Source organism: Phragmites australis, chromosome 15, assembly GCF_958298935.1.
Source record: "Phragmites australis chromosome 15, lpPhrAust1.1, whole genome shotgun sequence".
In the NCBI taxonomy this organism is placed as follows: Eukaryota; Viridiplantae; Streptophyta; class Magnoliopsida; order Poales; family Poaceae; genus Phragmites; species Phragmites australis.
In genome coordinates, this window is record NC_084935.1 from 2,191,027 (window position 1) to 2,206,074 (window position 15,048).

At 44.4% G+C, this 15,048-nt stretch overlaps 1 non-coding gene across 1 annotated transcript; it reads left to right on the forward strand.

The window, feature by feature from the left end:
- The first annotated feature begins 1,457 nt into the window (after positions 1–1,457).
- Positions 1,458–1,596, forward strand: LOC133894207 (small nucleolar RNA Z247). The gene has a single exon (XR_009905016.1). It is a non-coding gene; the product is annotated as a small nucleolar RNA Z247 (small nucleolar RNA).
- The last annotated feature ends 13,452 nt before the right edge of the window (positions 1,597–15,048 follow it).

Below are 15,048 nucleotides of genomic sequence, written 5' to 3' on the forward strand. Positions count from 1 at the left end.
ACCGCACCGGCTGCCTATTGTATTAAAAAGTAGGAGTTCAAAATGGCACTGATCCATGCAGCAATCTTGGAAGAGCAAAATCTGCGAAAATTGCTAATCTTAGGGGCAATTCAACTAGGATTACTGACATTTGTGCATGGGATTGCACCGACCATCTTTTATCATTCATGGACAACGTTAAGGATCATCATCATTCATGACAACCACCACAATGTTCATCGAACTGGAACTGCTTAGCAAGACAACAAATTGGGGCCAATGGTCCAAGAAACAGTCATTCCTTGTGAACAAGAGTTTAAACAAGAAAACAGATACCATTCTTAATATTCATGTGAATTATCGCATCAATTGCAGTAGGATTCAATTCTAAAACAAAAGTGCAATAGGATTTAGGGATTGTAGATTTTTCCTTAAAGAGCAACCGACCTACAAAGTATGCCTTTCTTCGTTAAAAAAAAATATAAGGTACGCCTTTTGGAATGATTATGTCATATCAAACAAACCTAAATAAGGCGAGAGCATCATACAGAAAATGGAAAGAGAATGAAGATCTAGCTCTGTCCTGCCTAGCCTTAATGGCTCAGCAGTAACGGCACGAAGAATGACACAGAAAGAAAGAAAAATGACATTTTCATCAAAGGTAACCTCTGATTTGCAGCCACGCACGAGCTTACCAATGACATTGCCTTAAAGATCTGCAAAGTTCATTTTTTTAGAAGAGCAAAGTGTTAAAGATAAGAATAGAAGTAGGAGGATAAGTTTAGGAAGTTGTGATCATGTGTAATCAGTTAGATAAGCTTTCCTCTTTCTTGTTTCCAAAGTTGAAATCCCTGATTGTAAGGCCACGCCAGGGGCTATTCCTGGTTTATATTAACACGTAACTGCGGCCTCTACGGAGGTGTGACGCTTGACCAATTTAGGTTCTTCTTCATGGTACCAGAGCCTCTCCTCCACCAAAATTGCATCTAGCAAACATGGCGAGCTCTTCCAATGCCGTCGTGAATCCTCTGGCCGGCCATGTTGTCGCAGAGAAACTAAACAAGGGGAACTATCTCCTCTGGAAGGCACAAGTTCTTCCTCCTGTCTGTGGCGCTCGGTTGGAAGGATATCTGACCGGCGCAAGCAAGGCTCCAGATGCTGAAATCGGCTCATCTGAGAAAGATGGCAAGACCATCGTGCAACCAAATCCAGCCTATGAGGCGTGGATTGCTGCAGATCAACAAGTTCTCGGGTACATCCTGTCTTCTCTTTCAAAGGAAGTACTAACTCAAGTTGTCAATTTATCAACTGCTGCAGAAGTGTGGAAGGCGATCGAGAACATGTTCTCGACACAAAGCCGCGCTTGTTCCATCAACACGCGCATCGCTCTTGCCACCACCCGCAAGGGTAACCTGACGGTGGCAGAATATATCGGCAAGATAAAGGCTCTTGCTGATGAGATTGCTTCGTCTGGCAAGGCTCTAGACGATGAAGAGATGAACGCCTACATCATCGCTGGCCTCGACGCCGACTTTGAGCCAGTGGTGTCCTCCATAGTCGGGAGATCACATCCTGTTCCTGTCTCGGAAGTTTACGCACAACTTCTGAGCTTTGAGAACCGGATGAAGCTGCGACAAGAAGGGGCGAACTCGTTGGCCAACATCGCCAGGCGCGGTGGCCGCGGCGGCGGTGGTTTTGGACGCGGCGGCAGCGGTTTTGGACGCGGCGGCGGCGGCTTCAACTTCAATCGAGGTGGCAGGGCTGCCGCAGATGGCGGTGGTCGTGGTCGCGGCAGAGGCCGTGGTCGCAACAACACTGGAGGCTTCGGCGGCCGCGGCAACGTCAACAACAAACGCCCTGTCTGCCAACTTTGTGGAAGAACAGGTCACACTGTTTTTGATTGTTGGTACAGGTTTGACAAAGAGTTCATTCCAACCGAGAGAGAAGTGATGCTGCCATCTCCAACTCGTACGGGATCGACACAAACTGGTACATGGATACCGGTGCAACTGATCACATCACCGGCGAGATAGAGAAGTTGACAGTTCGTGACAAATATAACGGCAAGGATCAAGTCCACACGGCAAGTGGATCAGGTATGGATATTGATCATATTGGCCATTCAATTGTTCATACCCCTAGTAATCACAAGTTGTTCCTCAAAAATATTCTGCATGTTCCAAAGGCTAAAAAGAATCTTGTTTCAGTTCATCGTTTTCTTTATGATAATCATGCCTTCTTAGAAGTTCACCCGTTCTATTTTTTGATAAAGGATCGGGTCACGAAGAACACGCTTCTTAAAGGGTGGTGTCGCCATGGCCTCTATCCCCTTCCTTCATCATCCAGAGAGGTCTATGGAGTCACAAAACCTACTGTCATTAGGTGGCATAATCGCCTAGGACATCCATCCCTACCAGTTGTTCATCGAGTCATTAGCAAGAATAATTTGCCTTGTTCAGCAGAGTCTATTGAAGAGTCAGTCTGTGATGCTTGTCAAAAGGCCAAGAGCCATCAACTGCCTTATGTTAGGTCTACAAGTGTGTCCAAGTTTCCTTTAGAATTAATTTATTCAGATGTGTGGGGTCCTGCACCTGACTCTGTTGGGGGCAAAAAGTACTATGTGAGTTTTATAGATGATTTCAGTAAGTTTACATGGATCTATTTGCTGAAATACAAGTCTGAAGTTTTTGCCAAAATTCATGAGTTTCAAAGTCTTGTTGAGAGACTCTTCAGTCGCAAAATTATTGCTATGCAATCTGATTGGGGTGGTGAGTATGAGAAGTTAAATTCCTTTTTTTTACTAAAGTAGGAATCACTCACCATGTCTCATGCCCTCACACACATCAACAAAATGGCTCTGCTGAACGCAAACATCGTCATATTGTGGAAGTTGGTCTTTCTTTACTAGCCCAAGCATCTATGCCCCTAAAGTTTTGGGATGAGGCTTTTTTGGCTGCCACTTATCTCATAAATAGAACACCCAGTAAAGTCATCAACTTTGCTACACCCTTAGAATGTTTGTTCAAAGAAAAACCCAACTATTCATCCCTTCGTATTTTTGGATGTGCATGTTGGCCTCATCTTCGTCCATATAATTCTCGCAAACTCCGGTTTAAATCCCAACAGTGCACTTTCCTTGGCTATAGCAATCTCCACAAAGGATTTAAATGCCTTGATATCCATTCTGGAAGGGTGTATATTTCACGTGATGTTATTTTTGATGAAAGCGTGTTTCCCTTCTCTCAATTGCATTCCAATGCCGGCGCTCGATTACGATCGAAAATACTTCTTCTTCCACCAATCTTGCTAAATCCTACTACTAGGGGTGAACATGATGGTCAATTGATTAATGATCCTAACAGCACTGATATTTGTCCTGAGAATGATGCTGCAGCACAAGCTTCAAGTGCATGTGATAGTGGTGCAGCCGACCAGGGAGCAGAGATTGCCTCGTCTGCTCCGGAGTCAGTGCTCGCCGGCGCGCCAGATGCAGCGCCCACGGCTTTTGGTGATGATAAACCAGATGGCGCCATGCCTCTCTCCGCCTCCGGTGCTGCTGTTCCCGGTGGGTCCCATGACAACTCGCTGGTTGCTGCCACGGGGGACAATGACACAGCAGCAACAACAGCCGATGTCAACGACACTGCAGCAACAACAACTGATGTGACGGCAACCTCTGCACCTGCACCTGACGATGTCGCTCCTACAGTGCACCCATTGCGACCATCAACACGTTCTCAGAGTGGTATACGACACGACAAGGTCTACACCGATGGTACAATACGATATGGAAAACGTGGTTTCTTTTCCTATATAGGTGAATCACAAATCAATGAGCCTCAAAGCCTTGATGAAGCCCTGTCCAATCCAAATTAGAAGACTGCCATGGACGCAGAGTATCAGGCTCTTATGGACAACAAGACTTGGCACTTGGTTCCACCACATAAAGGTACAAATGTTATAGATTGCAAATGGGTTTACAAAGTCAAAACAAAATCTGATGGTAGCTTGGACAGATATAAAGCACGCCTAGTTGCAAAAGGTTTTAAACAACGATATGGCATAGACTATGAGGACACGTTTAGTCCTGTAGTCAAAGCTGCTACCATTAGAATTGTTTTGTCTATTGCTGTATCCAGGGGTTGGAGTCTACGACAACTAGATGTGCATAACGCGTTCCTTCATGGTGTTCTGGAGGAGGATGTTTACATGAGACAGCCGCCGGGATATGAAGTAAAGTCTACATCACACTATATTTGTAAGTTGGATAAAGCTCTCTATGGATTAAAACAAGCACCTAGAGCATGGTACTCTATGCTGTATGCAAAGTTATGTGAACTTGGGTTCAAGGCTTCTAAAACTGATACATCCCTCTTCTTCTATAATCAAGGAGATGTTACTGTCTTTGTTCTTATATATGTTGATGATATAATAGTTGCTAGCTCAACACACAATGCTACTGTAGCTTTACTTCGTAATTTGAAATAGGACTTTGCTCTGAAAGATCTTGGAGAATTGCATTATTTTCTTGGCATAGAGGTTAACAAAGTTCGGGAAGGAATCCTGTTGACACAAGAAAAGTATGCTACAGATGTCTTGAGGAGAGTTGGAATGCTACAATGTAAACCAGTAAGTACTCCATTATCAGCCTAAGAGAAATTGTCAGCACATGAAGGATCTTTGTTAGGACCTCATGATGCAACTCAGTATAGAAGTATAGTTGGAGCTTTACAATATTTGACCTTGACTAGACCGGATATTGCCTTTTCTGTAAACAAAGTGTGTCAATTCTTACATGCACCTACGACAATTCATTGGACAGCTGTTAAAAGGATACTGAGATACATAAGGTTCACAACAAAGCTTGGTCTTAGAATTGGCAAATCTATGTCAAACACTGTGAGTGCCTTTTCAGATGCAGATTGGGCAGAATGTGTGGATGATAAAAGGTCTACAGGAGGCTTGGCAGTATACTTGGGTGCAAACCTAGTGTCATGGAGTGCACGAAAACAAGCCACTGTTTCAAGGTCTAGTACAGAGGCAGAATACAAAGCAGTTGCTAATACTACAGCCGAGGTAATGTGGGTTCAAACTCTCCTAGAAGAGCTTGGTATACAGACTCCAAAGACTGCACAGTTGTGGTGTGATAATATTGGAGCTACATACTTATCAGTTAATCCTGTGTTTCATACTAGAACCAAACACATAGAGGTTGATTATCATTTTGCCAGAGAAAGAGTAGCTAGAAAGCAATTAGAGATTAAATTCATAAGTTCAGGAGATCAGATTGCTGATGGATTTACTAAACCCTTGTCAGTTCGGCAGCTAGAAGTTTTTAAACGCAATCTCAACTTAGATAAGTTGTGATTGTAGGGGTCTGTTAAAGATAAGAATAGAAGTAGGAGGATAAGTTTAGGAAGTTGTGATCATGTGTAATCAGTTAGATAAGCTTTCCTCTTTCTTGTTTCCAAAGTTGAAATCCCTGATTGTAAGGCCACACCAGGGGCTATTCCTGGTTTATATTAACACGTAACTGCAGCCTCTACGGAGGTGTGACGCTTGACCAATTCAGGTTCTTCTTCACAAAGAAGAAAGGCAAAGTACTGATAGAAACCCAAGGTTACATAGGATAACTTAAGCTCAATTCTAGTGCATAATTAGGATAAATATGATATTAAGCCAACACGATAATAGAAATTCAAGCTTGACTAGGTTCATCTAAGCAATTTTCGGTGCCCTGATTGTCTGCAATTGGTCTACTTTCGGACTTTCGGTGCTGCACTATTGCTCTTCCTCATCCATGCCAGTCTGTATGCAGTCTGATGTTAGAAAGGCAGGAAGACTGCACTCCAGGCTTTTGTCAGGGATCCAAGTTGGTGTCTCCCATGGTATTAAAAGCATGCGGTCTTTGAAGCGTTTTAAGGTCTTGTCAGATACATCGAATGTTCCACTCCAGGTTCTGGTCAGATAGGACAGGCTGTAATATGGGGAGATGTATGCAGCAGTGCTAACTCCAATCTGACAGCAAACTGCAATGACATGAGAACAAGGCTTGTGGTGCAGCTTGGGCTTGTTGCAAGAACATTCAGCAATTTTTCTGGGTGTATCAGCCTTATTCATGTTACCTATATATGTGGATTTCACTTTCATGTGAACAATCACATGCCGTTGCTTCAGCTGAACCTTATAAAAAGACTTACTGCCGTCGGTGCTCATAGGGATCACTTGATGCATCTGAACTTTTTGCATTTTGGCATTCATGTCGTCCCTGGACACGCTCAGGGAAGCTCATTAAAGGGTTGCCGATTGCTTTCTTTGCCGCAACACTTCTATTGTCAAAGTAGTCTACCATCCGCCGGAATGCCACCTCTACCATTGCGGTGAGCGGAAGGCACTTTATCCCCTTCAATACATGGTTATTATTTATATCTGCTATTTTAATACCCATGATGCCATACCTAGCTCCCTTTGTGTCATGAAGCAATGACCATTTCTCCATTGATTTCGGACGGATCCACTCAGAAAACGACCTTATCTTGGCGTTGCTGTCACCAGAATGATTTCCTTTGCCGTCACCAGAATGATTTCCTTTGTCGTTGCAATCACCGGAATCATTCCCTTCCTCCCCATCCTCCACTGAAAAGGGCTGGTTGCACGGGCTTTGTGCCTCAAGCTCTGTCTGATCATGGTCAGCTGACTCCTGCTGCATATCCGCACTACCACTGCCTTCTTTCTCAGCCATATATTTGAATGTCAACTCGTCTAGCTCCTTCCAGATCTTAACAAACTTACTTTGTTGGTTCTGCTGACAAAGTCTCTTGAACAGCACCATAAGCTTCTTGTCCCCAAAATGTGCCAAAATGTTTTCAGCAAGGTGTTCCATGCAGTACCGGCTTTGCACGTCTCTCCATGGGATTGGCTCCTGCCTGTTACGGTTATTCTGAAGGTCCTCTATAGCATCCAGCAACTCCCTTTTGTAGTCATGTATAATGCAGACATCAGGTCGCTCCTTCACAACTACTTGCTTAACATTCTTGAGAAACCACAGCCAGCTTTCCTTGCTCTCACCCTCGATGACAGCAAATGCTACTGGAATGTAGTTATCATCAGCATCTAACGCTAGTGCAGTCAGCAGCATGCCTTGATATTTCCCGCACAGTGGCATGGCCTTAATGCAAAGCACAGGACGACATGACACAAAGGACTGTATGCATTGTGAAAAGGCCCAAAATATACGGTGGAGGAATCGAAAATCTTCACAGCCTGCAACCTCTGTATCCTTGATGGCTACAAAATTTCCATGGTTGTTGTATTTTATGTCCTTAAGTAACCTTGGTACATAGTTGTATGCATCGTAAAAGGTACCAAATTGCAACTCCAAGGCCTTCTGTTTCACTCTCCATGCGCCAGCACGACTGATATGCACACCATATCTTCCATTTGAAAAATCTGCTAGAATTTCTGTAGTCGTCAATTCCGGGTTCTCCTTGAGGCGTTCAGAAACGTAGCGGGCAGGCCAGTTAGCTGACAGAGATTTTTGCTCAGGCAACACCTTCGTAAGTGTGCATTGAGGGTCAGCACCCATTGCCACTTGATCGGCTTTGAACAAACTTCTGTAGTGCCTGATTTCAGAGCAGTCCACGCACAGCACAAACATTTCCATCCCGTATCTTCTCTTTACTTTCTTGACATAAGAAGCCCAACAATCATCAGTATATAGATAGTGGGTCGTCCAGTCTAGATAATGGCGATCCGTATTAGGGACAAAGGGGCACCTTTCTGACAAGAACCCCCTAATCTGGAGATCCTGCGTTTCTGGATGCAGTCGGAACAGCTTGATGATCCAGCACTGCAGGTCCACCAGTGACATTGACCGTGGCTGCAGTAGCTCGCTGACCACGTGCTTGCATTGTCTCAAGTCACTTCCTGTCATGAACTCAAAGTCTTTTTCTTTATTCCATAGTACACGTATGCCTGATTTGTCCCGAAATCCTACACCAAAGAATGGCATATGAAATACATCAAAATTCTATCGTGTTTGGGGGCAACAGTAGATAGCAGATTTTAATCTGAAGTCGAAGTCTCTCAAGGATGTATCAACGGTGACCTCCTATAGTTTTAGAGGACTTTTACAGCAAGAGAATCAAACTCAAACAAGATGCAAGGAACTATTTAAGTTCGTATAAAATGATCCTTTTTATTCTTAAGATGCAAAAAAAAAATTGCTATTTTTGGAGAATATGGAATGCTTGTGACCAGTACAAACCTTGGGCCGCTTCTGAGGCTTCGGCGTGGCCGCTGCAGCCGGATTCTTCCGCTTCCTCTTGCCGGCGGTCGCACCCTGCGAGTTCAGGAACATCCATACCTCAAGAGTCAAGAATGCGAGACGGCGACCGAGCTCAGGTGAGATAGCGCGGGTGGCGAGATGAACTTACGGGGTCGGGGTCTTGGGCGGGTGCGGCGGGCGCGACGGGGCCAGCTGGGCCATCGACGGAGGGAGACGACGATTGGGAGGAGGACAAGACATAAAGCTCCACGTCCGGGCCCTCGCCCAACGCCATGGACGCCTCTCGCCGGCCTCCACGGAGAGCCTCGTCTCTCACGATGATCTCTCGGCGGGCGGGCGGGCGAGAGGTCGGTCGGTTGGTTCCGTCGCGGCGCGGTGGGGAAGGGAAGGGAAGGGAAATGGGGGTTTTTCCCTCCATTGCCGGTTTTCCCTCCATTTCTGCGGGTGCGGCGGGCCGCGACGGGCCACTGGGCCGTGCCGGAGCCCGTTAGATGGGCCCGTTGGTGGAGTGCCAACTGTGGTTGCTTCCGTTGGGCTTTGGGCTGTGAGTTTCTGGTGCCAATTGCTGTTTTTTTTTCTTAATGAAATGGGCCCAATTACTGTTGAGCATACTTTTTTTAAAAATACCAGTACAACTCGTAAATGTACACACTCACACCGCTACACATACACACACGCTTAGATATTGAAGACCGGATATGCAAAATTTAGAGATTGATGAAATCATCTTAGATGTCTCGCTATAGATGAGTACGCATTTGGGGCACACTTGGGTGAAGGTGAAAGGCAGTTCCTGTCTCCGTACATATTTTGGGATTAGCAAACTCGAATCCGAAAGATAATCGGCACTCTGTAATAAAGATAGAATTACTCTAATCAGCCTGAACCTTGAAGGTAAGTGCGGCAGCCAGATTGATAGCTACCCGTGCCTAACACTCACTAAAAAGAGGATTAGAAATGGCTGCCGCTGATTTTTGGCATTTTTTTCACGAGAGACGCAATGAAAGAATCAACATGGTATTGCTGCATGCATCCACCGTGACGCAAAAGTGGAAAGCGTTCGAAACGTAATCGATGATGGATCACGTCCAGTTCCCTAAAGGGCAGAAAGTAATGAAGGAGCCGTGGTTACACGCATGCACTGGACAGTGGACACACGCGACTCGTGTTACTGAATTCAGAGAAAGAGAGAGACTACATGGCTTAATGACGGGCACTGGGCAGAGAAAGAACCGACTCACGCAGCACCACGATCTTCTTCCCTACAGTATAAAAACGGACGAGAACGATAAAAAAAATCTCTAACTATTTTTTTTTATATTTGCTCTCGAAAATAGAATAAAAATGAGAAAACCAAAAACAGTTACGAACTCAAAAATATCGGGATATCGAAAACGAATCAATCCGAATAGAAACACGCTCATATCGATCAGAACCGATAATTCAAATCGAGAACATCGACCCACGCATAGAACCATAACTTCAAGCATCGACGCGGCATATAATTAATCCACACCAATAAAAATAATTCATACAATACATAGATAGACCACGTAATGATATAAATCTCAACTGAAAAATAACCACAATATCTTAACTCAAATACTCGACATAACATAGAGTCACACAAAGATTAAGGTTGAAGAAGGCGTAGATGCAAGAGTTTAAACAACATCGGTAGGTCGACAGCCGACTGAGATTAAACCATTAGGGTCTGGGTGAAATTAGGATACAGATGATGTTTGGATTGGTTGGCTGAGCTTGGCCTGTGTGCTATATTATGATTTGTGACGTTTGATCTTAATTAGAAAAACAGGAAATTCCCGATTAGAAATGGAAAATCCAAAAACAGTTGGGAAAACAATAAAACTGTTTTCGGGACACGTAAGTCCAAAAATCCGAAAACAGTCCGAAAAATGTAGAAAACGGATCGAAACGAGACGGGACTTACGTTTTCATTCCTAAGACTTCTTGATGAAATGGCACATAAAGTTCTTGCGTGTTCTCAAAAAATAGAGATGGGTGTGGATGGATCCGTTGGTCCACTCTAATTCAACTTAATCAGCTAATTAGTTAATTTGATATAGTTAATGATTAGTTAGTTAATTAAGTTAAACTAGATTGAATCAACGGTGTAACACTATGAGCTGTAGCATTTAGATTATAGCAAAATTCACTCTTTTTAAAATTTTCAAATTAGTTAAACCAACATAAAATCGAGGAAGTATATGTCTGAATATATATATCTGAAAAATATATTCAGATATATTAGTAATTGGCTAAGTACTCCAATGTGCACCGAATTAATTTATAAAATTTAAACTCTGCAATGAGATGATCATATGCATTTGGTTTAATAGTTTTTGTGCTTCTTTGCGTGGAGATTTGAATTTGAACGTCTCTTAAATTCAAATATAGTCCCTATATTCAAATTTAGTTGAATTCTAAATCAATTCAATTCCTGTTAGGATACAAATGTTTTGGATCCAAAGCTCTCCAAAAAATCAAGGACTCAAATCCAAATAATCCTATCTGAATTAATACAAAATCCAATTCTTTTATGAATTCCTTTTCCTTTTCTTATTATGGGCCAATCCCATCCCTTCTTTCCGGCCCACTCATTTCCCTTTTCTTCTCTCTGCATGGCCCAACAAACCAGCTTGGCCACTACTCTCTCGGGCCCGCCCACTTCACCCAGCTAGCTCTGGCCACTGACATGCTCCTTCGGCCCAGCTACGACACGACCCGACCGTAACACACCAGCCTGCTCCCTCCCACCGACACGCGGGACCTGCCGACCAGAACCATCCCCAACCTGCACTCACTGCTCACAGTTCCCATCGCTTTCCTCCGCATTCAAGGAGCCAGCGACTTCCTTGTCCTCTCTCCAGCACTCTCTCTGCTCTCTCTCCAGACCCTTCTCTCTCTCACCTCTATCACGTGCGCAACCCGAGGGGCTCCTCAGGCAAACCGAGACTTTGGAGGCCCCTTTTGCTCTGATGAATGGTGATTTCACAGTCACACGACCCACGAAACCCGGTGGGCACTGGCGACCGCCCTGCTCACCCGGCCACGTCACCATTACAAACGCCACACCGCCTAAGGGTATGTTTGTTTGAGCTGGAGATTCTGAAAAACAGCTTGTAGATTGTGGATTGTAAAAAACTTTTAGATGCTAGATTCTAAAAAACTTTTTAGCAGTTTAGTAAAATGTATTTTCACCATCTATGAAAAGCTGAGAGAAATCAGCTTCTCATATTCTCACAATCCAACAAGCGGATTGTAAAAGGCTATCACAAAAAGTTGTCTATTTGTTTCAGCTTCGAATTATAAAATCTGAAAGCCACAATACAAAGCTGAAACAAACAGGACCTAAGCCCTCTATCAAATGGGCACGTCGGCCCACTTTTTCCCCCATTTTTCCCTAACCGAGCTCCAACCCTTCCCCAAATTCGCCCATTGATCCCTAGCGTCACCGCCCTTGTTGCACTCGCTGCCACCGCCCCCACATTCCCCTTTCGTTGTCGAGGAGTCGAGGAAGGCCGTGGGAGCCGTAGGATTGAGCCAAGATGACGCCAGCCCGTAACCACCCTAGCCGTCGGCCACTCTTTCCCCGCCGCGCCAATGAGACCTCGATCCCTTCCCCTTAGTTTTTCCCTTTTATTGCTCTATGTGGAACCTCCCTTGGTGCGGTGTTGATGCTTGGAGCTGAGGATGGCCACAGCGACGAGTCCATTTCCGATGGTCGTTTTCCCCCTATCGAGCCGGCCTTTATGCAGTGGAAGTGCCTAGGAGGTCGTAGCAGTGGGTTTGCAGGTGTTCGAACCATCATCTGGGCATGCTGCGGCCGTCGCCCAACAGCGGGGATCTGTCAAACGAGTTCCCTGTCTTGTGTAGATGTTCGATGCCCAAATCTAGTGTCGATATGTGTGCTTGAGCTCGGTTCTGGCAGAGCTCTGACAAGGTTCCCGATGGGCACCGCTATGAACCACAAATCTGGCCCCTGTGCTCTGTTCTCTCTAGCCGAGCAGGCCACAACTTGGCCCGCTAACAGGCCAGCCTGCTGGCACTGCCCGGTGGTCAAAGGCCCCTCTCTATGGGCCAACTCCCTTTTCCTTAGCCCGTGAGCCAAATTGGCCCGAGGCTATTTTTTTCCAATGGGCCGCTTCTGTGCACCCTGGCCTAAACCGAACGCCGGTCCTATTTTCCTTCACATGGGCCACAATTTACCTATATCAGCCCAATAGGTCTTGAACTTAGAGCCCAATCTCTGACCAGACCCGACCCAATCCAATCCTAGCCATACACTGTTCAATGGGACCCACCTGTAGGCCCCACCCATAAATAGTATCATTTTGGAGTTTTCCGAATTAATTTTAGATTAATCTTCCGAGAGTCATAGCTTCTCCGTTTTAACTCCGATTTCGGTGATTCTTTCGTCTAAGTTAATCTAAATTCGAGATCTATCTATCTATCACAATGTGATATCTACTAGGATTTATTTGGTTTTCTATTTAGTGTTATTTGGTTCTTCAGTAGCATAGGCCATCGTTAATCGTAAATCATGCTTTGCAGAACCGGAGGACTTCGCGGAGGACCCGGAGGATCTTGACTTCGTCCAAGGACTTGAGGAAGACTTTGGACAAGGAAAGTCCTATCTCCTTGACCATGTTGAACCAAGTTTCAATAATCTAAATGATCGACTTAAATATTGACTTATCGCATGTGATGTATACTTGTGTTATTTCAACTACTTGCAGTAGTTAAAACCTATCAAATACAGTCATATCTTAAATATCATTACTCTGAATCCATATCACCCTAGAATTATCTGTTGTTATCTATATTAATGCCGGATGACACCTTGATATCCAGGATGCTTAGGATTGAATACATTTCTTTGAAAATGTCGCCTTTGGAATACATCTATCCAGAGATGTCGCTTCATTGAATACCAATTCATCTCATATACCATGAATCCTTGATGATTGTAGAATCCTTGATTATCGTGCGAGATATGACAGGTGGTGTGTAAAAAAGGTAAAAATTGTTCTAGCGAGGACAAGTAAAGTAGTCCTTTAGTGAGAATGCTCTTAGGGGCTCGAGTTACCTGCATGGTACACGTTGCCAACGTTGAATATGTCTACCTCGGTCATATAAGAACTGAATAATTGCACCGTCATGCTAAGCCCCCCCCCCCCCCACAGTGCAATCATGGATCCTGTTATGAGCAGGACTTGACTTTTTTTATCTCTCGACCAAGCTGTGCATTTTACTATGAAGCCAGGGGAGCAACGAGGATCCAAGCGTTTGTCAGGTGCTCTACGTGAGTGTTTATAAACCTAGCCACTTTACGTTGGGCAATGGGGGAGTACACCCAGTACGATACCTGTAGCACTTGGTGTGTCTCGATGTAGTGTCCGACAAAGAAAGGTGATTGAAGCGTATCGATATGAATCGCTCCTCCGCTTACAATGGTTTGGAGACTGAGCATATTGTGTGAGTACAATGTACAACCTCTACAGAGTGTAAATATATTCGAATAGCCGTGCCCACGATCATGGACATAAAAAGCGATAACCTCACTTGGTTAGACTCGGGGCGTGTGCATCCTTGGCAGGTGAGTGTGTGGACTAGATGTCCGTATGATGAAGTTGTTGGCTTGATTTGCCAGGAGCTGAGTGGTATTGTAGGTACACCAGACACATTGATAGGGACTGCGAAGTAAACTGTAGCCCATCTCAGGACAAAAAACCCCAGATATACCTTGATATCTTGTTATAGCTGTTTCAAAGTTAGCGTTAGATAATACAACTGGATATCTGCATAAACTGTTTTATGCTTAAAAATATATTATAAAGCTTTATTCTTTATGCATCTATCACCTTTTGAAATAGTATAGGACTTGCTGAGTACTTTTCATACTTATTATTGCTGTCATTCAAATGAGGATATGGATGCCGACTTCACAGGAGACGAAGGCACGGATGAGGAGTGGGCATAGCTGTCACGTTCGCACCCGAGCTGCCTGTTGTGCTGGGTTGTTATTCCACTGTGCTTTTGTTGGTCTGTTGGCTAGGTTTGTAATATACTATATGGTTTAAAAATCTTTTATACTCAGATAACCTTAATCTCTTTATATGCGATGTATGTCTATAATGCTATAAATATTATACTACACGTATTAACTACTTGATTCAGCGGTTAATACATGAGGTATAAGAGATCAAAATAGGATCTTACAAAGGGATATCCGCGGATTGCTTCACTCATATCCTTAAAAAAAATATAAGCCGCGCTCTACACTTTGGCGTAGCCGCGTGGCTAAATTCAAGTGACGTATACATGGTAACTGCAGCCCATTACAGCCCAAACATTTCTGAACCGTTCATCAGCACGTTTGAAATCATTGGGAGAAGCTAAGGTAGGCAAATCGGCTTTGCAGAACCAGGGAGTTCACAAATAAAACGAAAGATTCGTAGTCGTAAAGGGCGTGAGAATTTTAAATATCCATGGCCACTTTCTCCTGGTTTGGTCCGGTGAATTGGACGCTAGCTAGTGGAGCCTCTTACTGCCATTCCATTCGCCGTCTAGAACGCGCCAAAGAACCAAAAAATGTCCTTGTGGTTTTTGTAGCGTTTTGAGGTTTTTAGCACTGTGCGCTGTGCTGGTGTTTTCTGCTTGAATGGTTGTGCCGGTAGAGAAAGTATTTGTCCAGTCCCAGAAGACAAGATTGCCCAGGACGATGTGGATGATGGACTGACGCTTATATGAGCGCTACG